The sequence below is a fragment of the Haemaphysalis longicornis genome, unplaced genomic scaffold, assembly GCF_048455015.1.
Source record: "Haemaphysalis longicornis isolate Haplotype H1 unplaced genomic scaffold, Haemaphysalis longicornis Haplotype H1 scaffold_3, whole genome shotgun sequence".
In the NCBI taxonomy this organism is placed as follows: domain Eukaryota; kingdom Metazoa; phylum Arthropoda; class Arachnida; order Ixodida; family Ixodidae; genus Haemaphysalis; species Haemaphysalis longicornis.
This window is the reverse complement of record NW_027526335.1, coordinates 92,992,478-93,006,981: the sequence shown is the minus strand read 5'-3', so window position 1 is coordinate 93,006,981 and position 14,504 is coordinate 92,992,478.

The window sequence follows — 14,504 nt, the reverse complement described above, 5'->3', positions numbered from 1 at the left end:
CACACTCACGCTTGTCACTCTACCATCACCACTCGCACTCACTCCCGCTCACGCTCTCCACTCGTCTTCACCACCCGCACTTACTCGCACTCACGCTCACCCCTCCGCCCCACCACTCGCACTCACTCGCACTCACGCTCGCCACTCGGGCCTCACTACTCGCACTCACTCCCGTTCACGCTCACCACTCGTCGTCACCATTCGCACTCACTCGCACTCACGCTTGTCACTCTACCCTCACCACTCGCACTCACTCCCGCTCACGCTCTCCACTCGTCTTCACCACCCGCACTTACTCGCACTCACGCTCACCACTCATCCCCACCACTCACACTCACTCGCGCTCACGCTCACCACTCATCGTCACCACTCGCACTCATCCGCGCTGACGCTCACTACTCGCATTCGCCGCTTGCACTCCCTCGCACTCGCACTCACCACTTGCAATGACCACTCACACTCACTCGCTATCACCACTCACTTCCTCCACTCACATGCACTCTCCACTCCCATCACCCACTCACGCTTACTCACAACCACCGCTAATTCACATTCCAACTGACTGTTTTTTTACAGCACGGGAGTTTAAACTTCGCCTTTGTTGTAAACCACATGAATTGTTCCACTTTGCGGAGACGTTCGATGCGGCCTTATTGACACCGACACAACTATGTTACGTGAAGCGAGAACAAAATGGGTGTTTTAAGAGAGAGAGAGAACAAGAGAGAGAGAGAGAGAGAGAGAGAGAGAGAGAGAGAGAGAGAGAGAGAGAGAGAGAGAGAGAGAGAGAGAGAGAGAGAGAGAGAGAGAGAGAGAGAGAGAGAGAGTGCGGCTAAATTAGTCGCAGATACCAGCCTCCTGTAGGGGAGGCAGCATCTATGACTGCTGGCGTTGGAGGGCCTCCGTCGCGAACTGGACGGCACCCCGTTGAGAGTCTAAGGGCCGTATTCTGAGTCCCTCCTCCACTCCATTTGCTCCCTCCACTCGGCTGAGGGGAGGATTCCGCAATCCTTATACATGGGGAAATCGATTTCAAGGATCTCCTCCAGTGGAGGCTCGAGTGGAGGAAGGACTCAGAATACCAGGGTACATCTTCCTTGCCCACCGCACGAGCAAGATGGGGTGGAAGCACGTCTGTTGGGTCCGGAGTCACAGCTAAGCTTCACATTGGCTATGGGGCATGCCCCAAAACAATCATTAACTCCTACCAACTTGATCCAACTAAAAAAAAAAGCCTGTATTACTAGAATTAAAGCGCGAAGCTTTCTCCCGTGCAACCTGAGTCAAATTCACAGTTTAGAAACGAAACTGATTCAACGGTGTTAGGATGGTGGAATTGGATAGACGTCGGCTCCATATCGCGGGAAACCCAGGTTCAATCCTCACCAAGGGAAATGTTTTTCTTGAGGCGCTTGATGTGCCTTCCCTTAACATCATCATCGTTTTCTGAAGCCCACTGTGCAAAGTTGGCTTTCCTACAGGGCTTGTATTCAGGCTCCCACGCAATCAGCGAGGAACAAAACCTTCACATAAAAAAATGGCGAAGTTTGCACTAAGTTGCGCAAGGCTTACACCACAACGAAGCTGGATAATTTTTTTCTTTGTAGGCACTCTCTTTCGATGTAAGCACGACGACGCATTGCGTTAGGTTTGAAATTGTTTATTTACACGCTGCATAGTCGCTTTTCACTGCGGTAGTAGTAGTCATTGTCATACCTATCTATACCATTGTTCACGCATGACTGTCGGGTCCGTGTCGTTTTGTCCGCAGGTGAAACCGACTTCGCGAACTGGGCGTCTGTAGCGCGAGCTGCCTTGTGCTCCCCCCTTGAGGCGCAGACATACGTGAACTGTTTGTTGTCTTGGTATTTCTTTTGCGAGCGCCACGCGCAAGCCAAGACGACGCCGGGCGCGTCTCGTGAGACGCTTGCTGGAGCGCTCGGTAAACAGCCGGAGTAACTATGATGGCGTTTTTTTTTTATGACGCCACACACCGCACCCATTACGGCCAGCAACAACAGCCTCACTGTTAAAAGCATACGCTGAAAAAAGGAGTAACACGGAACCTCCCAAAGCGGCAATGCAGCTGCTAAGCGCAACAGCTAAAAAAATATTTCTCTAGGGTGACAGTCTTTTGCCCCAATAACCTCCCCCTCCTACAAGCAGTGGGTGAACCGCCTGACGAGCCCGGACCTTGGGATCCAGCGTGAACTGGTGAAGAGGGCCTGGACCGCCAGCCGAGCTCAGGGTGTCGCGTAATAGGGAAGCCCCCCACCGGGCGGGTGCCCTAACATCTGCACCAGCTTGACAAATAGATTTATTCATCATCATCATCATCAGCAGCTTTAACGGCAGACTCCAGGCAGTGGCGTCTCCTACTTTGCTAGGCCAATTATTAAGCCCTAAATACATAAAAAATGGATTTAACCTCCGTTTTGTAGAGTGCGCTTTAGGTTACATGGTGAAAAAAATTAAGACACACGAAGTAAACAGTGTGAGCGCTACTGTAAATTGATTTATTACAAGTAGATTATTTCCTTGGAGACCAAACACGTCGGAAGTGTTACAAGATACAAATAGAATGGGGGGAGGGGCAAGTGTGGGAAAACGTTCCACTATAAGTCACAGGTGACAGGTGGCAAAGCATCATAAGCTGGTAAAAGGCACTTTTCCTTTGTTTAATTTTTAAGTAGCAGTGTATTCTCTGAACGACGCTTTTGATTTATTATATGGTTTAACACACAGAAACTACGCAGGTTATGAGGTGCGCCGTAGGGGAGGGCTCCGCATTATTTTTACCACTTGGGGATCTTTAACGTGCGCCTAAATCCCCCCCCCCCCAAAAAAAAAAAAAAAAAAAAAAAACAGGCGTTCTTGCTTTCCGCTTTCACCTGAAAAGTGGCCGTCGGGACCGGGAATCGAACCCGCGTACCTGGCGCCTTTTCTTTTCATGTGTCGACTCTCTGTAAGCTGCGTTTCATTAGGTCTATTTCAGGCGCGGTCAGAATAACTGAGCATGAGTTCACCTATGCGCTCTGCTCACTTCATATATATAGACTTCCGTAGTTTCGCGTGTGATTGATCTGTTATTTTTCCAAAACAAGAATTTTCAGACATTGGGCTGCACTCTCAATAATCCAGTGCAGCGACAGATTGCCTGAGGGGGCTGTTTGCTGGCATGTGTAGCGGTGTTCTTGAAGCTTCTTATTGAGGCATCTTGCTGTCCCTCATGATGTCCATGCAAATATTGTACTTGTAATAAATAAGTTGATAGCTGCGTTTATGCTGTCCCCTTGGTTCGTGTGATCTCGCTAATTTTTGTGTACCATGAAACCTAAAACTCAGTCCACAATAATGCGAACCCAACTAGACTTCTCCTCGCCACTGCTGACACCACTTTCACAACTGTTATTCCCCTCACCACCACCGATTTCTCTTTCACAAGCTTCGCAACCGGCTGATAACGGCGGTAGCGCCCTTATCAGGCGTTACCAAGCCAACTTGCCGGCTTTAAACGCCAACGTGAAGCGATAATTTTGCAGCATCAGAGGCTTTCCATGCGATATTTTCGCCCGTGTATTTTACGCCTAAGCACGCGGCCATCACCGGAAGCCGGGTTATGCGTGCACTGGTTGGTGTGAAAGGAGAGGGGCGCGCATGCATAGCTAGTCTTTATGCCGCTACCGATGACATGCGCATTGTGCTGGCGGGAAATTTAAACGTGGAATTCTCGCGGCTCAATTCGACCTGTCAGCTGTGCGGAATGCGGTTTGGGTTGGTGTGTTACACAGACAGTGGGGTGCTTACGACGCGGGACGGAAACGGACAGCAACCTGTTTGTCCACTAGCTAGAATAAAGCTCGAGAACTTCCAGGTTTTAACTCCCTATGGACAGACGCGTGTCGTTCAGTCGGAGGAAGAATAGCGGGAATCGAATGAGCGTCTGCCCGGAAAAAAAAGCGCGAATGGGTGCGAAAACAGCAGGAAACCGCTTCCGCCGCCGTTTCTACCTCACATTCCAGCTTGCCGAGTAGCTGGGAATCTCTCCCGGATTAACAGCAGCGTCGATGTGAGCCAATATTTCTTGTCCAGCTTAAAGGGCTTTCAGAGCGACAATTTGGGCGATGCCTTTCACTTCTAAGCACATGCACATAGCTGGTTGCCCGTTTTCAGGCACGAGCTGGGAGTAGAGGGAAGGGGGGGTGCGCGCACAGATATCGGTTTCATGCCCTCACTGATGACGTGTTCGTTGTGCTGGCGAAAGGTTTAAAGTGTCCTTCCACCGCCCCATTGCAATGTGAACTTTCAGGTGTCCTCCGTGTTCCATCGGATTGGGCTGGTGTTACGCAGACACTAAGAGGCCTACGGCGCGGGAGGGCAACAGATAGCTCCATGTTATTCCATTAGAATAAATTTCGAGTTCTTCAAAGTTTCGATGCTAATTGCTCGATCGCAAATTACAAACCAACGTGTCTTGTCTCGTGCATTTCGTGTACTGCGTCCAGCTCCGCAGCTAATCCTTCTTCACAGAGTGTAAGCGCACTATTTTTTTTGTATCGTGGTGCAGTCATAAAACGCCAGGAACGCCAGAAGCGTGAAATCTGTTTTGTAATTCCGAAAGCAGGAACCGTAGAACAGAGCGTTCGGGCAAGCTTAAAAGCCTTTTTGTTCCCTTGTTGGCTCTTACTCTGTTAATTACGCTCTTGCTTCATCTATTATCAGTTCACACTTAACAGAAACAAGGTTCGGTACCCTTTTAAGGTGGAGGTCCGAGTCGTATGAAGCTGAAAAGGCGGATGGCCGGACGGAAACTCGGTGAGCAGGGACAGGCACCCTTGCAGGCAAAGAGAAAAAAAATCAGCCAATTGCTATCAATATTTGACAATAGTTTACAGTAAACCGCAGCTTGATCCTAAACTACACCGTCATGCGCCCGCACCGGGCACCGAAACAAGTTCACGTCGAAAGTTAATCCGAAATAATGGGGAGAATAAGTCATCGGACACACACACGCACGCACACGCACGCACACAAGCACGCACACGCACGCAACACACAAACACATACACGCGTGCGCACGCACACAAACGCACATGCACGCACACACACACCAACGCACTTGAACACGCCCACGCACGCACACACATACGAACTCGCACGCACGCACGCACGCGCACGCACGCAGACGCACTCACGTGAACACGCACACGCACGCCCGCATGCACTCATTCACTCACTCACCCACTCACAAATTACGCTATCCGACTGCCCGGAACGCGTACTATTCGTCACACCCCACAGGGGTCACAGTACCCATCCGCTAGTCTGCACGCCATCGGCACGCGGACGACGATCTACAAACGGGGCACAAAAGATGAGGAACATTAGACTGCGAAGCCCTTGTCAGCGAATCAGCGCAGCAAGCACGACGGGGAGTACAGTGTTTGGGCTGACTACAACGCTATTGATCACGACCCAATTTCAACTTGGGCAGGCAAATTCACACGCGTCATGGTAAATGACGGTCGATGACAACAGAGCAGCGCGAACAGCGAGTATCTTACCTTTCGCGATCTGAAGATATGAAATATATATTTCACAAATTGCACGCAACAGTAACGATTCGAACTCCGCCATTCGGTAAGGCGAATGAGGAGTCAGACATAACCTACGATTCTTGTGAATCTGCACGAACGGATTCACAAACTTCAGATGGAGACAGGGAACTAAACGAATGGGTGCAGTCGGCGAGTCATCATGACAAATGCTATGTGAGATGATGCTAAGGCGAGCTTACTTCGTTTGCTTGCGAAAGGTGCGCGCATCGGCGTATATGAGTCAAGCCAACATTCCCGAAACATAACGAAACGTAAACGTTTTGGTGAAGTTTGCAATAAAACAGCAGCAGTGAAGTTTTCAGGAGTGTCAAACACCCGGACAGCATAAAACCGCATGCCTCACAGCACGCACCGTTACTGCCGTAGAAGGATGTGTGACGCCAGGTCCGCGTGGAAGCGAGCATCATAACAGAGCGCCGCCGTAACAAGCAATGGCAAACACTTATACGTGTAATACGCCAAGGCCTCAAAAATGAGCTACTGCTTCTACAACACACAACTCGCTTATCCGAACCGTTCCGCCATCCTGATATGCGAATACCTTTTCAAACGAATACGGACATTCACAATTTGCGCTTCATAACAGCCGGCCTATTGACAGCTGCAGCAAGCCGGCCAATTTTGTACACCAAGTACTACGGCACAGCGCTCAGAGGCAGTGAAGTGCAATCAATCGCTTTGTTGCGACGACGTTACCAACACTAATTCCAACAGAAACGCTGTGAGCCAGAAACATCATTCGGCGAGAGTGCGCGCAACAGCCCCTCAATGAGTCATGACAGTGAGAGTATCAGTGCATTATGGCGTCAGACGTCCATCCAAATCGTATTCCTAAATCAACAGGTCCCTGGAGAGTTGATTCCACGGTGCCTTAATTATAAAAGGGAGTAGCCACATATTCCCGAAGCACCCGCCGCGGTGGCTCAGTGGCTAAGGCGTTGCGCTGCTGAGCACAAGGTCGCGGGTTCGATTCCCGGCCGCGGCGGCCGCTTTTCTGATGGAGGCGAAAAGCAAAAACGCCCGTGTGTACGAGATTTCGGCGCACGTTAAAGATCCCCAGGTGGTCAAAATTAATCCGGAGCCCTCCACTACGGCGCGCCTCATCGCCTGCGCTGCGTCGGCGCGTTAAACCCTACAATCAATCAATCATATTCCCGAAGCTAAAGGCAGTCGTTCCGTTAACAAGTGGCTGTGCGTACAAGTGGATATCGCCAGCAGCAATTACCATGCAGCAAGCGGCTCCTGCGACGAATGCGAACAGCGAATGATGTTCACTGCGGTAAGACAAGCACATCGCGCATGAAGCCCGCGTTCACTCGCCACTCATGAGTGCTGAGCGGGGCTCGCCGCGAGTGGAACTCGCACTCGCGAGTGGCGAGTGGGGTGATGATTGATTGTGGGGTTTAACGCGCCGACGCAACGCAGGCGATGAGGCGCGCGGTAGTGGAGGGCTCCGGATTAATTTAGACCACTGGGGATCTTTAACGTGCGCCAAAATCTCGTACACACGGGCGTTTTTGCTTTTCGCCTCCATCAGAAAAGGAGTGGCGAGTGGGGCTCACCGTGAGCGCAACTCGCACTCGCGAGTGGTGAGTGGGGCTCACCGCGAGTGGAACTCGCACTCGCGAGTGGTGAGTGGGGTTCACTGTGTGGGAACGCGACCTTAGCGCGTTCCCTTTGGTTCGGCTTCGCCACACCGCTTGCTCCTCGCGGGAACTTGCTCGGCAAGACGTCGGCGAGGGGGATCTACCTCCTCGCCGTAAGAGTGTCTTTAAGCCGGCGAGCGTGCGCGGGATGCGAGCTGCAAGGGAGGGTCGGAGCTCGGGGAGCGAGGCGAGAGGACGTGCCTAGCGACCTCCTTCCTTCGAGGATCGGGCAAAAAGGAGGGCGACAATGGCTGCCATCGGCGTCCCAGCGAGGCAAACGCGAGCGCGCTGAGGCGCCCCCGGAGATGACTGTTGTCGCGGTGAGTCGAACCTCTCGATTCCCTTAAATTGCCCGGGCGAGGAACTAGATCCTCGCCGTCAACCAGCTAGCCTGCATGCTCTTTGAATGTTTATTATCCTGTAATAAATGTCAATGAGCGAAAACACTTGTCGCTTCCTTTGTTCCGTCGAGCCACGGCCCGCCGCGGCTGGCGCGGTACAGCGCGCAGCCGCGGGGTGGGGGCAGATAGCTTGCTAGCTGGACGAAACGAGAAGACGAAGACGGATTAGTCTCTCTCGTCGCCGGTTTTGCTATTGCAGGGAAAAGTAAACCAATCTACTTTAACCCCTCTATAACCCCACATCTGGCGCATCAACGTGGGGCTGGCTCTCGGAACATGGAACATGTCTTTGTTCGGTGTGAGAAAAGTTCTTTGTCCGAACCTGACAAGTGTTACTGCTAGCGTGAATCAGATCGCTAGCGGAGGCAGGCGTACTTTCTTGAGAGCGGAGTGAACGTTGCTACATTGTGCTAGAACATGTGAGCGCCGAGTTTTCTCAGTGCGCCGTTTAGGCGGGACGTTTCTGCCGCGGCAAATTGAGGCACTGAAATTATGAAGTCGAGCACCCATGACGCGCTAGGGCATAAGGCCCGCGCTGTAATTGCAAGCCCGAAGTGAGCGAGTACGGAAGCTGCGTTGTTTGGCCCGATTTTCTTTTTCTCTGCTGTCTCTTTTATCGACTCCGGGAGTCGGGGCTCTTCGAGCCGTGTGGCCAGGGGCCACGGGTGCCGTATGGGCTGTCTGGTATTGCGGCTCGGCACCGGGCGTTCCGACATCGCGAGACGCGATGGGCGCCGCCGCTCATTAAGCTGTTTGTATTGCAGCGAGCGGGTAGGGCCGACGACAAAGCCGATGTCTCCTTCACGGCTGTGCGAATGGGGCAGTAGAGCAAGCCTCTGGGTTGCCGGTCGTTGTCAAAGATGCGTGTTGCCCGAAGGCTTTTCGGAGCCGGAACCGCGTGGGAGAGGGCACGACCGAGGAGGACGTGGCTCGGTAGCAGACGGACGGGAAACGGCCCCTCTTCCCACTGAATGGCGGGGTGCGTGTCGTCGGAATGCTTGTTCTAAGTGGTTCTGCACGTAGCGGGGAAAAAAATCTCCTTGGCCTCGAGAAAGTGAGTTTTGTGCGCTGTCGGAAACCGTCTTTTGACAGCCGCAATTGTTTAGCGTTGTGCCACGCGGCCGATGCTGAGGAATAGCATTTCTTCCTTGCCTGACTTCATGGCTTGCGGGAATGCCGATGTGATACGCAATGCGAGTTGAGTCACCCAGGCTTGCTTGCTACGCGATGTCTGTGATGCCACCTGCTGCTCCGAGTCTACGAGCGTTCCAGAGCTGGGGACCACTCGCGGCTGCCCTGGCGTGGCAGCTACTTGGAGGCGGCCTAGACGCGGCGCCGTGGGAGCTCCCTACGGCTGGTGTCTTCCTCCATGGAGGGCGTGTTGGTGCGGGCGGCGCCGTCGTGTGCTTCATGGCTTGGCGTCACTTCGGTGCTGGGCCGCACTTTGCGGTCGCGGGGCTCCTGGACCTGCTGATACGTCCTCGGTGCGTCCGGGCTGACAGCAGCAGCTGTACGGACGTCATCTATCAGCGCAGTCGCTACACTTGCTCGGGCTGGCTTCAGCACTACGCTTCGACACCCTGGCCTTCTGTCTTCGGCCAGGGCTGGACGGGACCTGCTGATCCTCACCACCGACTGACAAGAGCGCCAGTGCGAGCAACGATGCTCGTGTTGGCCTGAGCTGTGCTGCGCTACGTCGAACCTATGGCTGAGAACTCTGCGGCCCCCGTTGCATTGGGCCAGCTGATGCCTTCTCAGCGGGTCTTGACGAAAGCAGCCCTAGGCACAGCTGTCTACGACGAGACTGCATCTGTGCTTGGCATGCCTATTCGAGCCAACGTGTGCACCGTCACCTCAGAGGTGTTACCTGCGACACCTGAGCGTTAGATTGTGCATGGGCGAAAGATTGTGCATGCGGCTGACGATGCATGTTTGATGACGGCGAGTGCGAGGACAGCTACTACGCGGGGGCGAACCTTCATGTTCTGTATAGTGTTACGAACATTGCGTTTAGATGTCCCCGTGTGCTATTCTTTCCACCGTACGGAAACGTTTAAGGTTGGAGGGATGTGGGAACGCGACCTTAGCGCGTTCCCTTTGGTTCGGCTTCGCCACACCGCTTGCTCCTCGCGGGAACTTGCTCGGCAAGACGTCGGCGAGGGGGATCTACCTCCTCGCCGTAGGAGTGTCTTTAAGCCGGCGAGCGTGCGCGGGATGCGAGCTGCGGGGGAGAGTTGGAGCTCGGGAAGCGAGGCGAGAGGACGTGCCTAGCGACCTCCTTCCTTCGAGGATCGGGCAAAAAGGAGGGCGACAATAGGGAGGCGAAGCTAAAGTTTGCCGGGCGAGGGAAGCGCTGCCCTCTCCCCGGAGGGGGAGTATGCCGGGCCGGCGGCCTATTCGGCACGTGCTTTTTTCGCTGCGCGCGTGCTGCATTTCTCGCGATAGGAAGAGGGCTGGGTGAAATTTTCTTTCGACTTATGAAAGCATACACATTAGCACGTGTCCAGTATGTTCGGTTTACATGTAGAGTAGTTACTGAGTTCATTTTTGTCGACGTTTGTCTTGTCGTCTGCTACAGACGCGCCGCCTGCTTCCCGCCGCTCGACCGGCAGACTGCCCCACGATTTTAAGGGGGGGAACGCGTTGTTCGGCGGTCGTCGGTTGCTCTTTTCTTCTGCAAGGCGACAGCTGTTCAGCTGGTCACAGCGTACTTTTCTCTTGTTTGTTACTCCCTTCGCGTGCTCGCGCTTCTGACATCCGGACTTTCTGGACTGCAGAAACACTGACGCTTGCAAGAAATGTAAGATAAACGTGATTGATTATGGTTCATAGGTTATTTCTTACTCTTGAAACAATCAGCTGCATCCTATAAAAACGCATTAGAAAGGCACACGCTAATAAGGGGTGCGCTGACAGCGCCGCATTTCCATTTTACTTGTCCTTGAAGAAATTTTTGTTTGCAATTTTGTCACCCGCTTGGAGTACAAGTATGGGTTAGCGTGTCAGTTCGCGGAAACAACAGAACAGCTTGTGGCGTATAACTTTTAATTACTATAATATACAGAATTTGATGTATACCTCTTCTAATTACCAGTATTGCTAAATGTGGGAAAAAGGCGAACAACACAGCAATCGAGTCCAGAACACAAGTCACAATGACAAGACGGACCAGAGCTACTACACCCAGGTAAATCGCTAGAAACTATTTTTTTTTACCCATGCAAAATGTCAACCTATTGTGTTATATTTGGACGATATCGAACGGCACCAGCTAAACAACTCCGAAGTTCATTTATTATAGCGGAAAACAATCATTGGCAGCATGCATTAAAAAAAGTGTAGAGGGGAGGACTCGTTAGAACACTAGTTTGCATTTTCAAAGCCGGGTAATGTAAACTGAAAGCACGCAGATACAAACAAAAATGTGTCAACTTATTTCACCTTTCGAACCGCAGTGATCCACGCTTACCGTCTATCCTTTTGGTGCGCCTTCGCGGGGAATATGCAGAATTTAACGAATGGATCCTCTTCTTTCGCCTTGTTACTGTCGTGGCAGCTGACCATGCAACAATGTGGGGTTATTTTTTCGCTTTCAGTTTCATCTTTTCGTTTCGGGCTAGTGAGGAGTGTTCCCGCCGCTCTTTGTACGTGCTGGCTTCTCGCGCAGCCGGCGGTCTCTTTGTCGCATTCGTGAGAGGAGGCTGGATGCCTCAGGCGGTGCGGGAGACAGCGCGAGCTGCGCGTGCACTTGCCAGATGCGGAGGAGCGGGCCGGGAGGCGTTCGAGCGGCGCGTAGCAGGCGGCGCGTCTGTAGCAGACGACAAGACAAACGTCGACAAAAATGAACTCAGTAACTACTCTTCGTGTAAACCACGGTGTAGGAAGGAGAGGTGACTCAACGCGGCGGGCGAGCGCGGCGAAACTTGGTTCGGCGCGGACGTATGCGCTCGTAGGTGGCGCTACTCGAACGAGGGCCATGCACTGCGGGTTTTCGGTAGCCACGGGCATGGAAACGCGCCTCGTACTGCGCGGTATAGAACGCGCGCTCGGATTTCAGTGGCATGAATTTATGGTCGCTTCAAACGAAAATACCCTTTCGAAAGAACAGAGGTTCTTAGGAACGTCTCGGGTTAGTATGTGAATTTTAAGGCCGAAGCGCATGCACGCTATTTGGGGCGCGACAGCGACCGTAGCTTCAACACTTCTTTGCGAAGACGCAGCCACCTCTGCGAGTAATTTAAACAGCAGTATGGGCAAAAAAACGTTGCGGTGCACCAGTTCTATCTACTACGGTCACGGTGACTACAGCATACGAAGTCAATTTGAATTTCGGTGAACTCGGGCACACATATCAAATATATCTATTTTAGTTTTGCGTTGTTACTTTTTGAAACGTGTTTTTACAAGCTTAATAAGCTTTTTCGAACATATACATGTCTATTGCACTGTTTTACACAAAAATGTCCCCAACAAGAAATATATTGAGGAAATCACACACCATCAAACAGCAAACTCTATTTAGGACGCTTGTGCCCATCAAACACCACACTCTGTTTAGGGCGCTTCCAAATTTTCCAACTTTTGATTCATAAACACAATAAACCCACCGCAGTCTTTGCTAACTATACGAATAAATCGGGACGGAAGCGTGCAGCAAGATACAATACGTGCCTTCCATAATGCATTGCTAATAATGCATAAGTACTTGCGTTATCAGAAGAAAGCAACGCACACAAACACAGAATACCTAGAAATTGCAACGTCTTCGTCATTACTTTATAAAATCACAGGCTCCTTTCCCCGTGCGGTAGCACTCATTTACGCAGCCGTTATCGCAGGGACTCCGCAAAGTGATAAAAAAAATTTCTGATCTCACTGATTTTGGAAGAAAAAACAGGGGATAAGAAGTCGTCAAAAACGAGTGAAAAACACAATGATACTGTCACTGATTTGTTACATAAGATACTGGTGATAATAAGTCACTAAAAAAAACAAAATAATGAACAATTAATTATGTTGTTTAAGTGCTACAAATATCTCAGCCAATATTTAATACATAAACAATGTTTTTTTTTTCTAGCAAGGCTACAAAACCATCGCCTTGCCTAAAATAACGCAGAATCGCGAACAAGAACATCTGTAATAAATAGGTACGAATTGCGTGCTTGCAACCACCCCGTAAACAACGCGCTCCGCCTAGCGCTTGCCGAAATTCGTCTTTGTACCGAAACAACCGTATCCCGAAAGGTCCGTGTCCCGAAATGCCCGTGTCCCGAAACGACCGTGTCCTGAAAAGTCCGTGCACCGAAAAGACCGTACCGAAACGCCCCGTACCGAAACGTCCTGTACCGAAAACACCGGAGCCCTAGCAGGCACCGTCCGCGGCTCACATGGCCCCGACACTCCTAGCGCCCTCTGGTAGAAAGAAGGCGAACCCGAACAAGTTCTCCATGGAGCTGCTCTGCTGCGCCTCCGAGGCGATCAGTCACCTCTCCTTCCTACACCGTGGTGTAAACCGAACTTGCTGGACACGTGCTAATGTGTATGCTTTCATAAGTCGAAAGAAAATTTTAGCCAGCCCTCTTCCTAGCGCGAGAAATGAAGCACGCGCGCAGCGAAAAAAGCACGTGCCGAATAGGCCGCCGGCCCGGCATACTCCCCCTGATGATGATGATGATTAAAGGCCTCCCCTTTGAATCGGGGTGATGGCGTGCGCCATCTAGCCTATCTTAGTAGTTTGAATTGAAATTTAGTCCCTCAACTCGGATTTCTTTTTACTTCTGCCCTGCCGCTACCCCTGGCTGCGATGTTATTTTATCGACTTCCCTGCTTTTTTTCCACCAATACTCTAGCCGCTGCTTAGTAATACCCACTGCTGACCAGTTAATGTTTCCATCTATTGCGAAGCCCAGTGCCTCAGGAAGTAGGACTTTTCCCCCAATTCTATCCGGCTGAATCTTTTGGCATCCTATTACTATGTGGTCGATTGTTTCTTTATCCCTGCCACATACAACACATGTCTCATCCTGGGACGAATATTTGCTCATGTAAGTTCGAGTTCTCAAGCAGCCAGCCCGCGCCTCAAAGAGCAACGCACTACCTTTATTGTTGTCATAAAAGTTCTCTTTCCGGATCTCTTTTTTGCTTGCTTTGTAGATTCCCAGCGATCCCTTCTTTTCCATCCTCTCTTTCCACATGAGCGTCTCTGTTTCCTTCACTTGCTTTTTAACTGCCCCCCCTTGTTTATTTGCCGCGGTCAAGGTATATTTAGTCGCCAGCTTTCGCGTCCTCTTCCGCCATTGGGTGTCCACACTTTTAAGGTACACGTACCTGTGCACTCTGGCTGCCCAGTTCTTCTCATCTAAATGTCTAAGCCGCTCCTCAAAACGTATCTTACTTTGCGCTTCCCTCGCCTCAAATGAAGCCCAACCCATATCGCCTTGTACCGCCTCATTTGTAGTCTTACTGTGAGCTCCCAGTGCTAATCTGCCGACTGCCTTTTGGTTAACCTCCAGTCCCGACAGGATATCGGACTTTAGGCATAATACGGCATTAGAGAACGTGAGCGCCGGCACCATTACCCCTTTCCAGATGCCTCGCACTACCTCGTACTTATTGTAACCCCAAAGTGCTCTATGTTTCATTACTGCTGCATTTCGTCTCCCTTTCAGTTTGAGGTGTTGCACTCCCCCCTCCGGGGAGAGTGCAGCGCCACCCGGCGATCGTTCCGCGAGGCAAACGCGAGCGCGCTGAGGCGGCGCCCCGGCGATGACTGTTGTCGCGGTGAGTCGAACCTCTCGATTCCCTTAAATTGCCCGGGCGAGGAACTAGATCCTCGC